Here is a 20,394-nt window from a genome sequence, read left to right as displayed (position 1 = left end):
TACCTTACATTGTTAATGGAATTTAAAAATACAAAGTGCTAGAACAACTTTTAAAATTATGTCTATCTCAATAGCAGGAGTTAAATTATGGAAATAGATAAATAGAATATAAAAAAACAAATTTTAAACAAATATTAGAATGAAGCAAACAAGGTTAACCCAGGACGGTAGTGGTGTTCTTTTTTTATTTTTTCATAAATTGTGAATCTGCAAATTTACTTTCTTGTTTTTGTTTTATGTATGTAAGTTTGTTTTGTTTTTCTTTTGCTTTATATGTTGTTTAATTTAAGACTAAAAGAAAATTAAATGAGTGAGAGGTAAAACGTGAGGGGGTAGAGCCAAATAATTCTGCCTACTCCTTTTCAAACAAAAAACTGGAATGGTATTTTTTAATGATTCTGAATGTACATGTTTGAAATAAAAATGAACTGAACTGAGCTGATGCTGAAAGAAGACAGTTGACCAAAAAGCTCGGTGATAGGAAAGTTGGTTGATTTATTTCGTAAGAAGTAGGGAAGTGAAAGTTATCTGGCCATTTATTTTTTAAGGCACACTCATTTGAATTATTTGTTGACATTTCAGTCCCCACTCCACACCAGTTGATGGCGGTAATGCACCATGCTGTTTGCCAATAAACAATATAAAGAGGAAGATGGACGACCTTTCCGATCCGATACCAAATAAAATTCAGGGTAGTATTGATGATACTGATCTGATACTGATACTTTGTACAAAAACTTTTTTTATTTATTGTATCTTTTATTGTATCTCAAATTATAGTGTCATAATGATTACAGGACATCAGATTACTTGTTCTTATCACTTAATAATGCAGAATTCATCATATAGAAATAAAAAAAACTGAAGTTGTGCACTATTTGAACACCTTGCCTGCCTGCAGCACTAAAGGACTCCGTGAGAGACGTCTGTCTCGCCCTAGCAGCACCTGTCCCTCTAAATCTGCTGACAGTCTGCTCAGACTGATGAACCCAGATTTCTCATGATAAAGGAAAGTTTATCTAGTAGTTCTCTAACACTCACTCAACACAGTAGTACAGGCTGTTGAGACTAGTGATGGGTCATTCTCGAACGAAATGGCTCTTAGAGCCGGCTCATTGACGTGAACGACGCGAGCCGGCTCCTTATCGCGAGCCGTCACGTGGGTTTTTTTTTTTTCTTTCTCTCAGCCTCTCTCTCGCACTTTTTTTCCGCTTCACTCCGCACGCGAGCCTTGTGCTTTATGCTGGGCAGAGGGGGGAGGGGCGGTAAATACACTCAGTAGCACAGCGACAGACCCAGAGGAAGAGAGAGAGAAAGAGAGCCAGGGACAACAACGTCACATTAGAAAGGTATAGTAATCATCCACAACTATTTTCGGTTGCAGATGATAAAGGATTCAGAAAGTTTATTCATGCAGGCCCCTATGACAGAGAATATGCACCTTCTTTTGTTTTCATATTTTAATTTATATTTGTGTTGTGGTTTACAGTGTTTTGTGTTGTTTCACTTTAAATTTGTAAAAGGAAAAAGCTGAAAATTTAAATAGTTAAAAGTTGAAATGTGAATAGTTGATTTTTGTATTATATGATTTATTTATTACATTTTATGTGGAGTGAATAAATAAAAGTATATTTAAGGTGGCCCCTAGAGACAAAGCACATACAAACTTCAAATCACGTACGAACTCTGAAGCATGTACAAACTCCAAAACACATAAAAACACGTACAAACTCCAAAACACGTAAAAACTCCAAAAGACGTAAAAACTCCGAAGCACGTAAAAACTCAGAAGCACATAAAAACTCCGAAGCACATAAAAACTCAAAACACGTACAAAAGACAACAGAAGTGCTCCAGGATGCTGGGCGCAGTGTTGAGCTTTTGTTATCTTGTGGCTACACAAACCAGCAAGTACCAACGACCGGATTTGGTGTGTGGTAGTAACAGGTAAATGAACTTTTTTTTAAAATAATTTGAATATATATGAGTGCCTGTGTATAAATACAGAAACAATACACACATGCTTTCAATTGTGTAATTTAAGTGATCTAGTAGCTCTGCTTTGGAAGTTCAGTTCATGCTAGAATTGTGTTTTGAAGTTTGTACGTGTTTTGTCTCTAGGGGCCACCGCATATATTTATATATAAACATATATAACTAAAACCACTTTTTTTTTACGTTAGTAATTCCTTTTGTGCATAATTTCATATTATTGTTAATAATAAATTAATTAAAGCAACAAAACAACCCGAAGAGCCGGTTCGGAGCCGAAAGAGCCGGTTCGGAGCCGAAAGAGCCGGCTCTCTAAAAAGAGCCGGAAATCCCATCACTAGTTGAGACTGTCCTGATTTTAGTTAATTTATTCAAAGCACCTGAGCTGATTTCCTGATTAGTGTGTGATGTCACGGGAGGGGGCGTGGTCACGATTTTTGGTCGAGCCGCCATCTTAGTAGGCCAAACAAAGGGCTACAAGATCTAAAGCACAGGGAAACATCAACTATGGCTCATACTTGCCGTGTTGTCGGTTGCAGTTTTAGATCGCACGATCGGGAAGGGAATAAGCTAGAAAATGGGCTCTCTTTTTATCGTTTCCCCTCCTGGAAGCAACGCGAGGGATCTCATGTTACCAGACGAAGACGTCAGGCTTGGATAGCAGCGGTGAGACGAGTTGATATCGAGCTCTCTGCCACCATTTTTGTTGGTGTGCTCCTGACATTTTTATTCTGGTAAGTTCTAAAGAAATTCATATTGCTCTTTGTTGGCTTTTAATTTTATTTTCAATGCGCTGAGGTCATAGAAAATTAGAACAAACATCCTAATGTGTGATGCAGCAGAACTGTGTTCTGTTTATGGAGTAGCTTATCGGTGACAACTCCAGAGTAGCAAGTGGAATTTGCCTTTTTTGCGGGCGGCTCCTTTTGCCTTTCACTGCAGACGGTGTGTTTCTGTTTTCAGGAGAAGTCAGGTGGCCAGAGGTGCTACTGGTTGATTCGAGTCGCTCTCTGAAATCGGAGTAATAAAAACGTAGGAGGGGAACGATAACGACGACAAGAGTCTCCCGATCGTTTACTGTGTCTGTCCTGTGAACAGTGTTGGGTAAGTTACTTTAAATTAGTAACTTAGTCACATTACTAGTTACTTCTATCAAAAGTAACTCAGTTACTTCAAGTTACTCGTTACTTTCAGAGTAACTAGTTACTAGGGAAAGTAACTTTGGTTTTACTCAGAATTCTCTTGTTAATGTGTTGCTTCCGTAACTGGATACCCAGCAAGATTGCCAGTCTTCTAGCTTGCTTACTTGCCACAAGTGCACTGTGCCACCTACCAATAGAAAGGAAAAAATAATGTGCACATTTCCACGAGAGAAATCCCACGCCTGATTCTATCCTAGCCTGCTCAGGACCTGCAGCCCCACAAGGCTGCAGGTCCTGATGGCATCCCCGGGCGTGTTCTCAGAGCGTGTTCTGGGGAGCTTGCAGGAGTGCTCACAGACATATTCAATCTGTCCTTGGCCCACGCTGTGGTACCGGCCTGCTTCAAATCCACCTCCATCGTCCCGATACCCAAAAACTCCAACCCATCTTGCCTCAATGACTACCGCCCAGTAGCACTCACCCCCATCATCACTAAGTGCTTAGAGCAGCTGGTCCTAGCACACTTCAAATCCTGTCTCCCCCCCACCCTGGACCCCCACCAATTCGCATACCGCCAGAACAGGAGCACAGAGGATGCAGTCTCCATCGCACTGCACTCTGTCCTCTCACACCTGGACAACAACAACACCTACGCCAGAATGCTGTTTATAGACTTCAGTTCAGCATTCAATACAATCCACCCCTCACAACTCATCAGGAAACTGACAGACCTGGGCATCAGTTCCCTCATCTGCAAATGGTTACTGGACTTCCTGACCAACCGCCCCCAACATGTCCGGCTGGATAACCGCTGCTCATCTACCATCACGATGAACACCGGTGTACCACAAGGCTGTGTGATGAGCCCTTTCCTCTACTCCCTCTTCACCCACGACTGCAGACCTGCTGATGGTTCCAACACCATCACTAAATTTGCAGATGACACCACGGTGATTGGCCTCATCAGTGACAACGATGAGGCCGCCTACAGGGAGGAGGTGGATCGTCTGGCTGAGTGGTGCGACAGAAACAACCTGCTGCTTAACACCGAGAAGACCAAGGAGCTCATCGTGGACTACAGGAGGAATGCTGACCCACATCCACCCATCCACATTAAGGGGATGGCTGTGGAGCGTGTGAGCAGCTTCAAGTTCCTGGGAGTCCACATCTCTGAGGATCTCACCTGGACGACCAACTGCTCCAAGCTGGTCAAGAAGGCTCACCAGCGCCTCTTCTTCTTGAGGACTCTGAGGAAGAACCACCTGTCCTCAGACATCCTGGTGAACTTCTATCGCTGCACCATCGAGAGCATCCTGACCAACTGTATAACAGTCTGGTACGGGAACTGCTCTGCCTCGGACCGGAAGGCGTTGCAGAGGGTCGTGAAAACTGCCCAGCGCATCGCCGGAGCACCACTTCCTGCCATAAAAGACATCTACAGGAAGCGGTGTCTGAAAGGGGCTGGGAAAATCATCAAAGACCCCAGTCACCCATCACATGGACTCTTCACCCTCCTGCCCTCTGGGAGGCGCTACAGCAGCCTCTGGACTAAGACCACCAGGTACCGGAACAGCTTCTTCCCCACAGCTGTCAGACTCCTGAACTCTGCCTCCTGACATCTGACCCACGTTAACTCATGGACTGAACATACACACACCCACAATGGACAACTATACCCTCAAACACACAATAATAACATGGACTGAACCACCACTCACAACCACTAGCACTTTATATAGCCTCTGTAGGAATTATATCTCACTTATCTTAACTGCACTACTGTATAGCTCTGTGTAAATAATCATTCTGTACATTCGATAATTCTTAACCCTACAACTGTTTACAACTTGCATAGTTCCCATTTCTGTATAACTGTATATCTCAGATTTCTGTAAAGTTATTTATTTCATATTCTGTATAGTTTTTCATATTTATATCCTGTTCATATCCTGTACATAGCTTGTACTCACTACAGCCTGTACATACTTATAGTTATAGAATATTCACAACATACTTCATACCGTGTACATTATGACATACCATAATAGACCCATTTCTGTAATATACTCACATATCTATATTATTGCTAATATATATTGTAATATATCTATATCACTAAAGCACTTCTGGATGGATGCAAACTGCATTTCGTTGCCCTGTACCTGTGCATGTGCAATGACAATAAAGTTGAATTCTATTCTATTCTATTCTATTTTTACATCCAACACAAAAACTGCAGTCGAGGTGCTTTCGATTGTACTCAGAACTCGGAAATTCTGCCTTCTGAATAGGAAGATGTAGGTAACACCAGACTGCAGATGAGCTGCATACAGAGGTGGACTGGGACAAAAAAAATCGTCCTGGGCATTTTGACTAGAGACCGGCTCACCATTATAGGAAAAATCATAAAGCCTTTGAATGAAAATAAACACTGTTGTGACAGTGATGTACACTGTTTTGATGGTATATATGCATCAATCTATCAATCGTTTGTTGCAAGACTCAGATAATTATTTTTTTAAAAGTGAGACATTTTAAATGAGAATAAGAAAGTATTTCCTTCTGCCCCCCTTTCCCTTTTAATGCCCTACATGGACCCCTGGCAACACTTTGCTAGACCTGCCCCTGCACAGTTACCAGCTGTCAGCTACTTAGAAAAGGATCCTGGTGTTATTTGTCTCTCAGAAACAGTTCATAACTTCCCTTCAACTCATTCATGTCACCTAAAAGGTAAACCTGTTTCTCCATCACCTCTTCAGCTCTGATGATCCAGTAAGGACATCTCCTGGTTTCATCTTCATGTTTCCCTCTCATCACATAACCAAACCGATATCATGACCAGCAGCTTTACAGCTGTGGCTCCAGCAAACATCAGCTGATACTAGAAATTAATATTAAACAAATTCTAACAACAGCTGATCAAACGTGCTGCTGTTGTTTAGCGCAACATCCGCTGGTTTCCTCTTTCTGGCGCGAAGTGGGCGATAAATAAACAAGAGAGAAAAGCCGATCAGCTGATCATTGATCAGTTTCATGATTGAAGTAGAAACAGGAGAGGGAGGGTGAGAGGATGAGAGAAGAAGAGGCAGCTGTGCAGCGTAACGACAGAATAACTCCAGCTTTGTGTCTTTTTTCATTGTAGCTGAAGTCCGGGACAAACTGTGTTCCTTTTCACCTCAATACGAAACGCATGATATTTTCTCTGAATATGAGACGATTCCGTTTTTTACGGGACGGTTGGCAACTCTAATAATTAACAAAATAAAGTTCAAAATAAAGTTCAACATCAGTAACATAGCACCCACCCAGATGTATAGAAACTCCGTCATGCTAGCTAGCACTCAGTACGAAAAAGTCAGCATAACGAAAATAAACTCCACCTAAACTTGGTTCATATCTGACCCAGATGGACTGCAGGTTATAACTTCTTACCTGAAGTTCAGTTCACCTGGCACTCTCGGACCAGCGGCCGCTTCGGGTCTCTCCTCTTGCCTCCCTTTTCCTTCATCCACCTGCTGGCTTCCACAACTTGCTAATGTTATTGAATCTGTGGAAGCGCCGCAATAGCCACCACACGAAGTAACGAATAACGAGCCTATCTAAATCCCAGTAACTCTGTATATTTTTATATGTAACTCTGTATATTTTGTTTACTCTATTTAATTTGTAAAATATGTGTATACACACACACACGTAGAAAAATATTTAGTATACACATCCAGAAATGCATATACTATTATATATTGTACATATATTTATTAGTTTCAGATGTAGCCATTCTTGTATTTTGCTTGTTTACATTATTGTATTTTGCACAACTCTGCTGCTTGTGAAGCTCGCACACAAGAATTTCACTCACATGTACTGTACCAATGTACCTGCACATGTGATGTGACAATAAAAGTGATTTGATTTGATTTGATTTGTAACGAGTAGGGCTGGGCCATATTATACCGTTCACGGTAATACCGGTATAATGTTAGGCAACGATAGGAAAATGAAATATCGCAATAGAATGGGAGTAAAACGCGCATGCGCAGTGCCTTTGTTTTCATACACACGTGGCCGATTGTTGAGTGAAACAGATGAACCAGAATTGGTTTGTAAAAATGGTGCAACTTCAGTGATGTGGAACTGGTTTGGTGTTTGTCCGTCAGATACACGACAAAGCACATTTTTTTGCAGAACATGCAAGCGGCCGTCGTTATTGTCATATTTGTCGAACTAAGATGCTCTTAAATCTGGGAGTAATCTGGGTCCTAAACTCTGTATGCTTCAGGTCAAACAACACTGCAGCATCACTGAGAGTTAAAAACTGTCTAAATTCTTTCATCTTTAATAAAACGATCAGCATTGCTGCTTTACCAGGTGAAACTATGAAGTTTAACTTCCAGGCATCCATGAAAACAAAAGTTATTACATTTAACGGAGTTAGAAGTTAGCAGGAAGCTAGCGGAAGTTAGCTCGCTAGTTTCGCTAGTTACCTAAGCATGATATTGCATGTTCTGACGGAGAGATTTCTGAAAAAAATCAAACGTACAGCTCTGCTATCACTTCCAACATAAATGAAGACAGGAAACTAAACAGCAGTGACGTTTGTAGGGTTACTGAAGTTGGGCTAGCTGGTATATAATGATGTGCTACGTGATCGCTAGCGACACAGCTATGTTAGCATAACATAAACAGTGAAGCTGGAGGACGAACACTAACACTTTTCCACTTATAAAAGTTAACGTGAAGGTTCCTCATGGTTAGAAACAAATGCAATCGCATGGCAGGATGCTGTAAACGGACCAAACTTCAGTCAGGAGAACAACTGAGATAATCCATCCACAATACGAGGTTAGTTATTAATATACTGCAACAACATGGGAATAGAGCAGCTGCCAGAGAATTCAACATTAATGAATCAATGGTACAGAAGTGGAGAAAGCAAGAAGAATGAGTTTAATAAAGTTTGATTTATCTGACTGCTTTGTTTCGCTTAATGTGCCTTATAATCCTGTGCACCTTATGGTCCGAAAAATGCGTACTGCACACTGCAGTTTAATGTTGCAAAGCACCTCTTTTTAACTTCAGTGGATATTATACATGGTTATGCTCAGGATATGTCAGCCCATTTCTACTGGAAATGCCTTTTGGTTAAACTTTCAGCAAGGAATTTGCATTGGCACTGTTACATTTTGATAAAGCTTTAATGTACATAAAAACCAGCTTCTTGTTTAAGTGAAAATAAATGGAAGGTTGTATTTTGCGCTAGTAATGTTGTGGAGTTGTATTTTGTCTCGCATCAATTATATCGTCAGTTATATCGTTATCGCAAATTTGCAAATATATATCGTGATAAATATTTTTGGCCATATCGCCCTGCTCTAGTAACGAGTAACGCGTTCCCGGTTTTGGCATAATAACTAGTTACCGTGCTCGTTACCACAATAATAACGTAGTTACTGTAACGCGTTACTTAATAACACGTTAGTCCCAACACTGCCTGTGAACAACATCGGCGTTTGCTGTGGCTCATGAGAACATTTGCTGTGGCGCATGAGAATATCACCCTGTAAACTCCTGACATTTTTAAACATTTTGTTGTTCAACAGCATCAAGACAGACAGAGTGTGTTTTGAGATAACCTCACAAGTGTCACAGATGACACATTTGGTGTTTATTTGCTGGTTTGTTGGTAGCAGCTCCTGAAACGCAAGTCTGCCACACATAGGGTTGCCAACTCCCTGAAAAATAAATAAGGGACACCTCGTGGCCAGGGCCGGGCGACCCAGTTGTCTTCACTCTTCCCAGTGTGGTGAATTTTCTAGCTCTTTTTTTGTGTGTGAAATTATTTTTTTTAACCCTTTGACTTGAATTTGATTTAAGTAGATGTGTATTCTTTGTGATATGAACACATGTGAAACAAATGATCATTTAGCCATTTATTTTTAGCTCAAAATGACAACATTAACACAATAAAACAGGTCTCCTTCTTAAACAGAAGCCTGTCATGCTTAACTTTTGAGAATATAAGTAAATCTTTCTTTAAAAGAACTCTGTCCTGCTTAACTTAAAATAATAGAAAACAATAGAAAGAAAAACATTCTTGTAACAGTGCACATTTAGTGCATTTAGTACAATTGGCTTCAGTTGAGGTATTATTTCAGCTTTTCTAATGCTAATCAGCTGCTCCTGTTTGTAAACCCGCTTGTTCCCATGATTACGCATCATAACTCATCATCATTATTCATCTATGTATTACTTTTATGTATTAGTCATCAATTTGTTGTAATCATCTATCCTTGCAGTTGTTTATTACACAAAATAAGTTATATTATCACACTTCTGGCCACATAGCGCTGATATTCACTGCACATGCCCATATTAACTTTTTCCAGCCAGGTGTTTTCCTTTTCCCATTCTTCCCTTTCTCTGAGGGGAACAAACATTGCTGCTCTAATGCTGGGCTTACACTGTGCGGTTTTAGGCCCATTTTTAGCCGATTTTTGAGTGATCGGACCGATTTTGGCCTTTATCGTGCATCGTGTAGTATACGTGGGGTAACGAGAAGTGATTAACACCTCACGACCAGCTCCCGATCATCAATCGCTCGTGAGGGTCTCACCACAGCCGCTCACACTGCTCGCGCGCAAACACGTAAACGTTGGTGTAAAAGATGGAGCAGCACGGCTGTGCAGCGTGTGATCTGGACACAAGCGATGGAGGCACAACTTGTAGAACTTTGGAAAGCTCATCCGAGCCTTTTCGATGTGGCATCACAAAATTATCACGACCACAACAACCGTGAAAATAGTTGGATTTACATTGCTGCTCAGTCACAGCTGCCTGATCAGTGTTTTTCATTAGCAATTTAGCAAAGTTGATGGTGGTGGTGTGTGTGTCTGTGTGAGTGTAAGACGGAGAGAGAGAGCGCGACAGATTTTCTGTTATAACCTTCATTTTATGGAGGCACAGTGTGAGCACTCAGGTCGCATCAGAGCATCGGACCGTATAGTGTGAGACCTGCATCGTGACCTACCAACTTCTAACCCCTGCAAGTCAATCGTGCAGTTTGAGCAGGAGCTGAATAACGCGACTGAAAAAATCGCACAGTGTCTGCCCAGCTTTAGGTTTACTGTCGTCCGAGACTTGCACCGCAGTGTCGGCGTTTGTTTCCCTGTTGGCCATGCTTCTTGTTGTGGTCATCTGTTGTCTTCCGGTATTTTCTCCGTAAGCGACCTTTCCTCGACCAATGAGATGAGCGGTAATCTGAATTGTCATACTCGAATTGTCATAAGTGTGCTGTTAGCTCATTGGTCACAAAGCAGGAGAGGGGCTGGGAATTATGTTTTCAAACAAAGCGTTAATTCCATTAAAAGTTATAGACTACTTTTGATTCTCACTGTATTACGGGACAAAGTGCGTCCCTTATTAGCTCAATACGGGACGTGTACTTTTGTTTCGAAATACGGGACGATTCCGTATTTTAAGGGACGGTTGGCAACCCTAGCCACACATCTGTTCAACCAAATCCAGTTAATCTGAGACGCCAGATCTGGGCCGATGGTGCAGTCCAGTACTTCAGCTAGAATGAAAAAGACACAAAGCTGGAGTTATTCTGTGTCTTTATGCTGCACAGCTGTTTCTTCTTCTCTCATTCTCTCCCCCTCCCTCCCCTGTTGTTATTTCAATCATGAAACTGATCAATGATCAGCTGATCGCCTTTTCTGTCCCAAATCCCGTCTTTCTTGTTTGTTTATCGCTCACTTTGCGCCAGAAAGAAGAAAGCGGATGTCGCATTAAACAACAGCAGCACAGTCTGATAAGCTGTTGTTAAAATTTGTTTAATATTAATTTCTAGTATCAGCTGATGTTTGCTGGAGCCACAGCTGTAAAAGCTGCTGGTCATGATATCGTTTGGATATGTGGTGAGAGGGAAACATGAAGATGAAACCAGGAGATGTCCTTACTGAATCATCAGAGCTGAAGAGGTGATGGAGTAATAGGGTTACCTTTTAGGTGACATGAAGGGAAGTTATGAACTGTTTCTGAGAGACAAATAACACCAGGATCCTTTTTTACGCTGATAGCTGGTAACTGTGCAGGGGCGGCTCTAGCAAAGTGTTGCCAGGGGGCCAAGTAGGGCATTAATAGGGAGCGGGGGGCACAAAGAAATTCTCTTCTTCCTTATTCTTATTTAAAATGTCTCACTTTCAACAAATAATTATCTGAATCTTACAACAAATGTTTTCATGAGATGTATAGAAATCCATTATTGTACATAGTAATTTAATTTCCTCAGAAATAAGTACTGTATATGATGCCAGTATTTTCCCACGTTTTCTAGATTCTGTACCAGTACTGTGTAAAATGCCATCAAAAAGTCAGTTTAGTTTTATTCTTTCTCACCTGTCTTTCTGTCTCCTTTCATTTTTAAGGACAATGCATTTTATTTCTATTTTAATTTAAGGGCCCTAGTAGTTGTTTAGCTGTGAAACTGTTATTGTTGAAACTAAAGTCACAGTTAACTGAAATTTCTGTGTTATGATTATTCGCACTCATGTCCAGCTCCTCCCCGAACCTAGAGTGAGGTGTACTTACCCAGGAGTGGGTTACATTTATATGTGTGTGTGTGTGTGTGTGTGTGTGTGTGTGTGTGTGTGTGTGTATGTATGTATGTATGTGTGTATATATATATATATATATATATATATATATATATATATATATATATATATATATATGTATATTACGTATATATATTAGGGGTGCAAACGATACACAAAATTCACGGTTCGGTTCGATACTTTGGTGTCACGGTTCGATATTTTTTCGATACAAAAAAAAATGTTCATGCCTTTTTAATTTTTCATTTATTAAATTTTCACGGCACATTCCGCACCACATCTCTCTGCGTTCATCATTTGTTTGAAGCCAGCTCACCTCCTGCAACTACTTTTCCGAGAATATGTGCTTTTTTTGTGGTTCGGACTCCTGACATTTCTTTGGAGGTGGAGGAACATCACAGTAATTGCTTAAAGGAGCTTGCTTCTTCGACATCTTTAAGAGTTCTAAACAAATGTCTGTCCTCCTGAAAATCTTATGTACGCAAACACGTGTTGCAACTTCTTATCTTGTGCGCGTTTTTTATTTTGACAGCGAATGCGCACCTGCAGACCACTTATGTGCAGCCCTGGTTATTTAGCTTGTCATATTGCAGCCACAGAAATTCTTTTGTCCATGAAACCATAAAGCTGCACTTTCTTTTTGCCTTATACTCTGATTTGTCCTAACTTTTCCGTTTTGTGGTAAGCTTTTCTTTGGCTGTCACGTCTTCACCCTGACCTGTCTTATTTGGCTCAGCAGAACTAAAATATATATCCTGCTGTTTTTACACACGCACTCACATAACGCTCAGCGATTCTCTGCGCGATCAACCTCTCACATGTTTAAGCTTGCTGCGGGAGATTTCACTTGTCATGTTTGCATAGTAAGCTAACGATTGATAAGACGATGTCAGAGGAATTGGTGCGCAAATTATCATCACTCACCAATCAGTGCTGTCGCTCTCTATACACAGTTCGCGCGATTGCAAAGTGAAAGCAAAAAACAAGCGCAAATTCAAACGCGATTTCAATATGTCACATATTGACAGTGGCTCACCGATGCCAATGACATAATTACCCAGCTACATTTCCGAAAGAATGCAAAAGCATTGACATATATTTTTCCTTCCTACGATAGGCTGACGGGCAGGGAAGAGATAGATTTTGGTAGCCCAACTGGAAAAATCTGTGTGAGCCCTGTATCTGATTGAGGAATCACTCATCTTTGGAAAAGAGTTTATTACAGAGAAATGTCTCTTTCCAAAATAAAAGCTATACTATACGCTTCTTCTGGGCTATATTCTCAGCAGCATATTAAACATATCAGGTCCCCATAAGGAGAATCATGTGCTAACGGCTGTCTAAATGACTCGGGTAAAGTTTGTAGCATGCGTGCTTGTTGTTTGTCGGCGTAAATGTGCAGTCATATTCGTTGTGTTCCCACTAGTGCTGTCAGCGTAAATCTCGTTGAAATGACGTTAACGCCACAACACGGCAAATCTCCGTTAATGAGCTACCGCGGATCACCCCGTGCGTGGGGCTGGACGGCCAACACGTTAACGAGCTAACTGCGCTAACACACTAGCTCCCACCCATGTAATTGAGCATTGCGTGGCACATCCAACATACTGTTTTACTTTAGTCCATGACACGCTTACCTTCAGGGTCATACGTCATATGAAAACCAAAATAGTTCCAAACGCCGGATCCGAATGAGGGTGGGGGAGGTTCAATTTGCCATGTTGCAAGGAGAGATTAACTTCTGTCTCGCTAGCTTGCCCTGCGCTCAGTGAATCTGCGTTTGACTACTCCGCCTAGGCTGCACTGTCGAGCGCAGATCCACTGAGCGCTCAACACAGAAAGCATCGTCAGAAGGAAAGTTGATAAAATAAATTAAAAATTTTGTATTGTTTGATACATATGCGTACTGAACCGAAAGCACTGCATCGAACGGTTCAATATCGATACGAGTATCGTTGCACCCCTAATAAATATATATAAAAAAGAAATAAAAGTCCCTTTACCCTTTTTAACCTTTTGCATAAGCATGCGAGTAGAATTAGTATAATATATTTTTCTGTTACTTGAAGACTTCACGGAGTGAAGTTTGTTGTCTGGCTATACAGCAATGACATTGGAATGTCGTTCGGACTGGAGAAGTGTAGTCGGATGGTAACAAAGAGAGGGAAGGTAGTCAGAACTGAGGGGATTGAACTACCAGAAGGCAACATTGCAGACATAGAGGACAGTTACAAGTACCTGGGGATGGGATGCGAATGGGAACCATGAAGAGGCCGCTAGAAAAGCTGCAACCACCAAGTACCTGCAGAGGGTCAGGCAAGTCCTGAGGAGTCAGCTGAATGGTAAGAACAAGATCCGGGCCATCAACACGTACGCCCTGCCCGTGATCAGGTACCCTGCTGGGGTAATAGGCTGGCCAAAGGAGGAGATAGAAGCCACTGACATAAAGACAAGAAAGCTCCTTACCATGCATGGAGGGTTTCACCCCAAGTCCAGCACCCTGAGGCTGTACGCTAAGCGGAATGAAGAGGGCCGGGGACTGGTGAGTGTCAGCACCACAGTCCAGGATGAGACAACGAACATCCAAGAATACATTGGGAAGATGGCCCCAACTGACCGAGTGCTCAGTGAATACCTCAGGCAGCAGAAACCCAAGAAAGAGGAGGGAGACGAGGAACCATCATGGAAGGACAGGCCCCTGCACGGTATGTACCACTGGCAGATAGAGGAGGTGGCTGATATCCAGAAATCCTACCAGTGGCTGGACAAAGCTGGACTGAAAGACAGCACAGAGGCACTAATCATGGCAGCACAAGAACAAGCTCTGAGCACAAGATCCATAGAGGCTGGGGTCTATCACACCAGGCAAGACCCCAGGTGCAGGCTGTGTAAAGATGCCCCAGAGACAATCCAGCACATAACAGCAGGGTGCAAGATGCTAGCAGGCAAGGCATACATGGAACGCCATAACCAAGTGGCCGGCATAGTGTACAGGAACATCTGTGCCGAGTATAACCTGGAAGTCCCGAGGTCAAAATGGGAGATGCCCCCAAGGGTGGTGGAGAATGACCGAGCTAAGATCCTGTGGGACTTCCAGATACAGACGGACAAAATGGTGGTGGCTAACCAACCGGACATAGTGGTGGGAGACAAACAGAAGAAGACAGCCGTAGTGATCGATGTAGCGGTTCCGAATGACAGCAATATCAGGAAGAAGGAACACGAGAAGCTGGAGAAATACCAAGGGCTCAGAGAAGAGCTCGAGAGGATGTGGAGGGTGAAGGTAACGGTGGTCCCCGTGGTAATCGGAGCACTAGGTGCGGTGACTCCCAAGCTAGGCGAGTGGCTCCAGCAGATCCCGGGAATAACATCGGAGATCTCTGTCCAGAAGAGCGCAGTCCTGGGAACAGCTAAGATACTGCGCAGGACCCTCAAGCTCCCAGGCCTCTGGTAGAGGACCCGAGCTTGAAGGATAAACCGCCCGCAGGGGCGTGCTGGGTGTTTTTTTTTTTTTGGTTTTTTTATTTATTTATTTATACACACACCAGTTTGTACCTGCTTACGAACTGGTTTGGTGACTTTGACCAGGGGCCTGGGGGAACCCATGGCATACCTAGGTTTCCGCCTGTACTGACCCTCACGCAAAACAGGTGGAATTAAGACACAGTTCCAAAAGCAAACACAACTGATCAGTGCTGAGAGTGTCCTGTTGCTGAGGTTGGGGTGATCCTGTAATCTCTTGCTGGAACATGCATCACTTGCAATCCACGTTCTATTGACTCTGTGTTTAATAGCTGCTTCCAGGATGATTTCTGCATTAGTCTCCTTTGTGAAGATGATGATGGCCTCAGCAGAAGAGTTTTGAATTTTTTCCAGTAGTTCATTCAGCTCAGTTTTGTCCATGCTATTATTGTTTGTCGTAAAATCAGCGGACAAGATGTGAACAAATTCAATGCAGATCCTCTTGTTGTTGAAGTTGTCTTGAAGGCTATCACTGCCATATTTCCCATACTCATCATCACTTCCCACAATAATCACTGTTTTCCAATGGAATATCTTCACCAGCTCAACAATACCTCTTGTCTGATATTTGTCACTAGGCACGGTTCGCAGAAAAGTGGGAAACTTGAACTTGCTGCAAGATTGACAGAAGGCAGATTAAATTCACAAATCATCTATTTGACACTAATGAGCTGATGAACTCAGCCTGTACTTACTCACTACAGGAGAGAGGTGCAGAAGTGTTAGTCCTTGTTCTGCCCTCCCTGTATGTTGATGCCCAGTTTGGCAGATAGATAAACAGTTCTTCAAAAGGAGAGGCAAAGGCTTCCAGTTCTCATTGCAGGGTTTATTTGTCTCCCTAATGAAGGCACTGTAAATAAGCATATATTTCTCATGCTCCAGTACAGCCAACTTCAGAGCTAATATTTTGTGTGCTGGTATCAACTTGGCCAGACTCCATGAACTTTTCCTATATTTACTAGAGAAACTTGAGTACACAAACCCGCTTCCTCCCCCTAGTGGGGTGGTGGAGCTACTGCACCCCAGCAGTGGCAGCACAGTCCTATTAGTTTTTAAATGAATGGGGAAAAGTCCACCAATGATGATATTCCCAGGAGAGTATGCACGGAGAAAACTATTCTGTCCTAAAGAGGAGTGAAACACACTCATGACAAATAACCACATTAAAAACATCATGGATACGCACAGGTAGAACATTTACATGTGTCTATCTTCTCTTTTCAGTATGACCAGGTTCCTGTACAGCAGCTATATAAAAAACTTCTACTCGTTTATCATTTGCATCATCAGATTGTTTCTGTAACGCAATCCAAATGAGTTCCTCTTTAATCTTCCAAACACGAAAAGACCAAGATGATTTGAATTTGTCACAGACAATGATGTCTAGGTTTTAGTTTCAACATGTTAAAATAAATTAAAAACATTTTTTCCAAGTTTTTCTAAATGATAATACATAACATATTCAAACAGGAGTAGAAATAGGCATAAATACGGTGGCCCTGAGAGGCCAAACGGACTGCAACTTCAGAAAACACTTGCAAAAAGAAAAATGCTGCAAAAAGAAAAATGTTGCAAAAAGAAAAATACCTGCAAAAAGAAAAATGCTGCTGAAAGAAAAATACCTGCAAAAAGAAAAATGCTTCAAAAAGAAAAATACCTGGAAAAAGAAAAAAACCTGCAAAAAGAAAAACGCTGCTCTTGCTCTTGACGAAGGCGGTCGCACTTTTCTCCTCTCCTCCTCTCCCTTAGCTTCCCTGCTTAGCCTCTTAGTCTCGTGTTTTTTGTATTACTTTTCCCTGGAACATTCTCTCACAGTCTGTTCTCTAAAACCTAAAAGAGGAATTATGGATTGGATCAACTGGTCTCTGGGCTTGGGTGAGCCTGAGTGCTGAAGATATCTACCTATTTGGAACCATGGTAACAGGGTTCTGACAGATCGGAGCTGGCTTGGCCCTGACTTATCGAAGAATTAAGAAAGCGAAACCGGCTGTTCAAACCCCCACAAGGCTGCCCGCTGGGATTGGAACAATGGGAGAGGCGTGAGTTTCTCAAAATGGGCTCATTGAGTGCAGCACGGATAAGATCTTGGAGAGGCTACAGCTGCTGTGAATACTCAGAATAAGATCTCTGACTGCAGACTGGATACATCTCGGAAGGGCTAGCTCGGAATAACATCTCTGGGCGCTTGAGAGAGATTGAGAGACCAGTGTTGGACTGTAGAACTGCTTTGAAATTCATATGAGCTGTTCGCACTAAAGTAAAAAGCACCATCACTTCATGCGGATACCCCTTTGGTGCCAGCTGCGGTCTCAAGGCTGGAGCTGAACAACAACACCCTGATAACGACTGTGTTTAGTCTGTTCCTTCCCATTCCATGCAAGGCCACCTGGGTTGGCTGGAAGACTGTTTACTTAGCCTAGCAGGGCGAAGGACACTGTCTCAGCTGAACTCTGGACACGCACACACATACATATACACTGATATGCACACACTCATCCCCCCTCCCTTTCCAAACGCCTTTGACGCTTATTCCCTTCCGATGCTGACGGTGGATCAAGGAGGCCAGCGCACGCAGGCCCGCATGTACTGTCTAATTCAGCGGTCTCTCACCCTTTACCCACCCCTGTTGCTTGTCATGTGTTTCTTTGGTGTATTAACAATTTTTTTTCATGTGCTATGTGCAGAGGTGTTTTTTACTGTTCTCAAACTGATCTCCCTGTTGGAGCTCAGTCTGGGGGGAGTTTTTTTTTTTTCTCCTTATCTTTCCTCATGTGGTGCATTTTCCATTGTTATACCTCTCTGACCTGTCTTCCCCATGTGATGTTTTGTGTAACGTATGTATGGTCGGAGGGTAAGATGGCGCTGCCATTGCGTGCAATAGGTCGGCAGCCTTAACATGAAATTTCCCCTTGTGGGACTAATAAAGGTATATCAAATCAAATCAAATAATCATTCAATAATAATCATTACTCAGTCAAATATTATGAACGCAAAGAACTGGTTTCAAAAACTAAAGGAAGAAACAGCAATTAGTTCTGATCTAATCTGCTTTAAAAAATCCAGAAACGATGGGGAAAAAGAGAAGAAATACTCCACAATAAACTTAGTTTTAAATGGTTGCTGTTAGCATTTGCACGCATTTAATAAAATAAATCATGTGCATTTAAATGAATGGTATATTTATGGTTTTGGAAAGTAAACTTGAACATGACAAGAACAGAAACAAAAAAAGAGTTTAAGTCACCTCTGCAGTCACCACATATAAATACAATAGGACATCATGTTTGCACTGAAGCACCGCAGCAATTTCCTAATGTTGTAAACCTGCTCAACATTTGGCAATAAACCCCATTCTGATTCTGATTCTGATCTTTGGGATTTTGTTGAACAGGAAATTCACATCATGTTGACACATCTGCAAAAGTTACATGATGCTGCCAAGTTCTCTGGGGAATATTTCCTTGGTGAATTTGTGCAATTAAGTATTGAGGCAGTAAGGGAGGATTCAGGCTCACCTGGTCCAGCCCTAACTATATGCTTTAAGAAATAACCATGCTCATCTCTCCAGTGGTGACATAGAGGCCAAGTGTCAGAAATCACCTGCCTGATTCAGTTCCCTTTTTATAAAGGGATATTTTTACCAACTGTATTTGAATAATATGCAAAATGCATTTTATTTGCATTGTAAATATTTTTGCTGTATTGAGGCAGTTCTGAAAGAGGTCCAACCAGTATTAGCAAGCTGTACTCAGAGAGCATATTGTACATTTATTTTATAACATTTATAATGTGCTTAAATGGTTGTAAATGAGAACACTTGGTTTTAGTTGTTTTTTCTGATTTTAAAAAAGCATCTATCTATGTCATTAAGCTGATAAAAGAAAAAAAATGGTATTTTGTCCGAGGCCTTTTTCTTCTTTAGCATTTTGTCCCTTACATGCAAAAAATTGAAAAGTACTTCTGGGTATTTGTTCCACTTTAATCATGCATTTCCATCCAGGAATTAATTTCCATCTAGGGAGTGGTCCAGGGTGACAATGTCTCGATTCACAGGGCACGGTGTTTACAATGTCCATGAATGGTTCATTCACTGAGTTCGGGGACTAGTGCCAAGTTAAGTAACAAGGACACCTGCTATACCTTCTCCCTTTCATGCAAGCTCAGCATGCTGTGACTGAATGACACACGCACATTGCCTTTTTTTATTTTACAGATTGCACATCCTTGATTCCTCTTTTTGACCCCTCTCCTTGCATTTCAGAGCCTCCTGCAGAGATGGAAGCAGAGGAGGTGAGGAAGATATCCTACAAGAGGACTTGAGGAAACAGGCATTTAACAAAATGAGGCATCTTTGCTTTGTAGCTTCATTTCTAAGTGTTGTCAGTTCAATATGACGTTTGGCACAGCTGTACCATAAACTGTGTTCTTATAACCCAACAACACCTATAGTTGGCATTTGCTGTTAAAGAAGTAACAGTTCTCCAAACTTAAAGTCACAATGTATGTATAAACATACGGAAAGTGACCACAATTAGAATCATAATCAAAACACCAAATTATTGAATATATTTAATTCAATTCAATTCAATTCAATTTATATAGCACCAAATCAGAACAACAGTCACCTCAAAGTGCTTTATATTGTAAGGTAGGCCCTACAATAATACATACAGAGAAAAACCCAACAATCAAATGACCCCCTACGAGCGAGCACTTTGTTTTTGTTTTGTTTTTGTGTTGGTTTTTTTTTTTTTTTTTTTTTTGCCTGTCCCGTTTGGTTCTTTTGCCATCAGAATTATTGTCTAAAGGCGAAGAAAGATGCCCAACGGATTTACTTTACCAAATGGACCCTCCCAGCCGTGCTGTAATGGTCTATTTGATTCACCTTTTATTGTTTATTTTATTTTTTATTTTCACTAGATAAGGGACAGACTTGAATGATGAAAAGAGAGGGGAGAAAGAAAGAGGGAAAGAAAAACAGCGGAGAAGAGGGACGGGGATAAAGGGCAAAAAACAAAAACCAACAAAATAAGCAGACAAAAAATACATATATCAATCACCTGGATCACCTGTTGAGAATGAAACAAGAAAACAAGCAGAAGAAAATGAGAGCAATAGAATAA

This window comes from Diplotaxodon limnothrissa, linkage group LG19, assembly GCF_057381915.1.
Source record: "Diplotaxodon limnothrissa isolate DT_005_m linkage group LG19, D_limnothrissa_male_GT1.1, whole genome shotgun sequence".
Lineage (NCBI taxonomy): Eukaryota > Metazoa > Chordata > Actinopteri > Cichliformes > Cichlidae > Diplotaxodon > Diplotaxodon limnothrissa.
The sequence above is the reverse complement of the archived record's forward strand: the minus strand, read 5'-3'. Positions refer to the sequence as shown.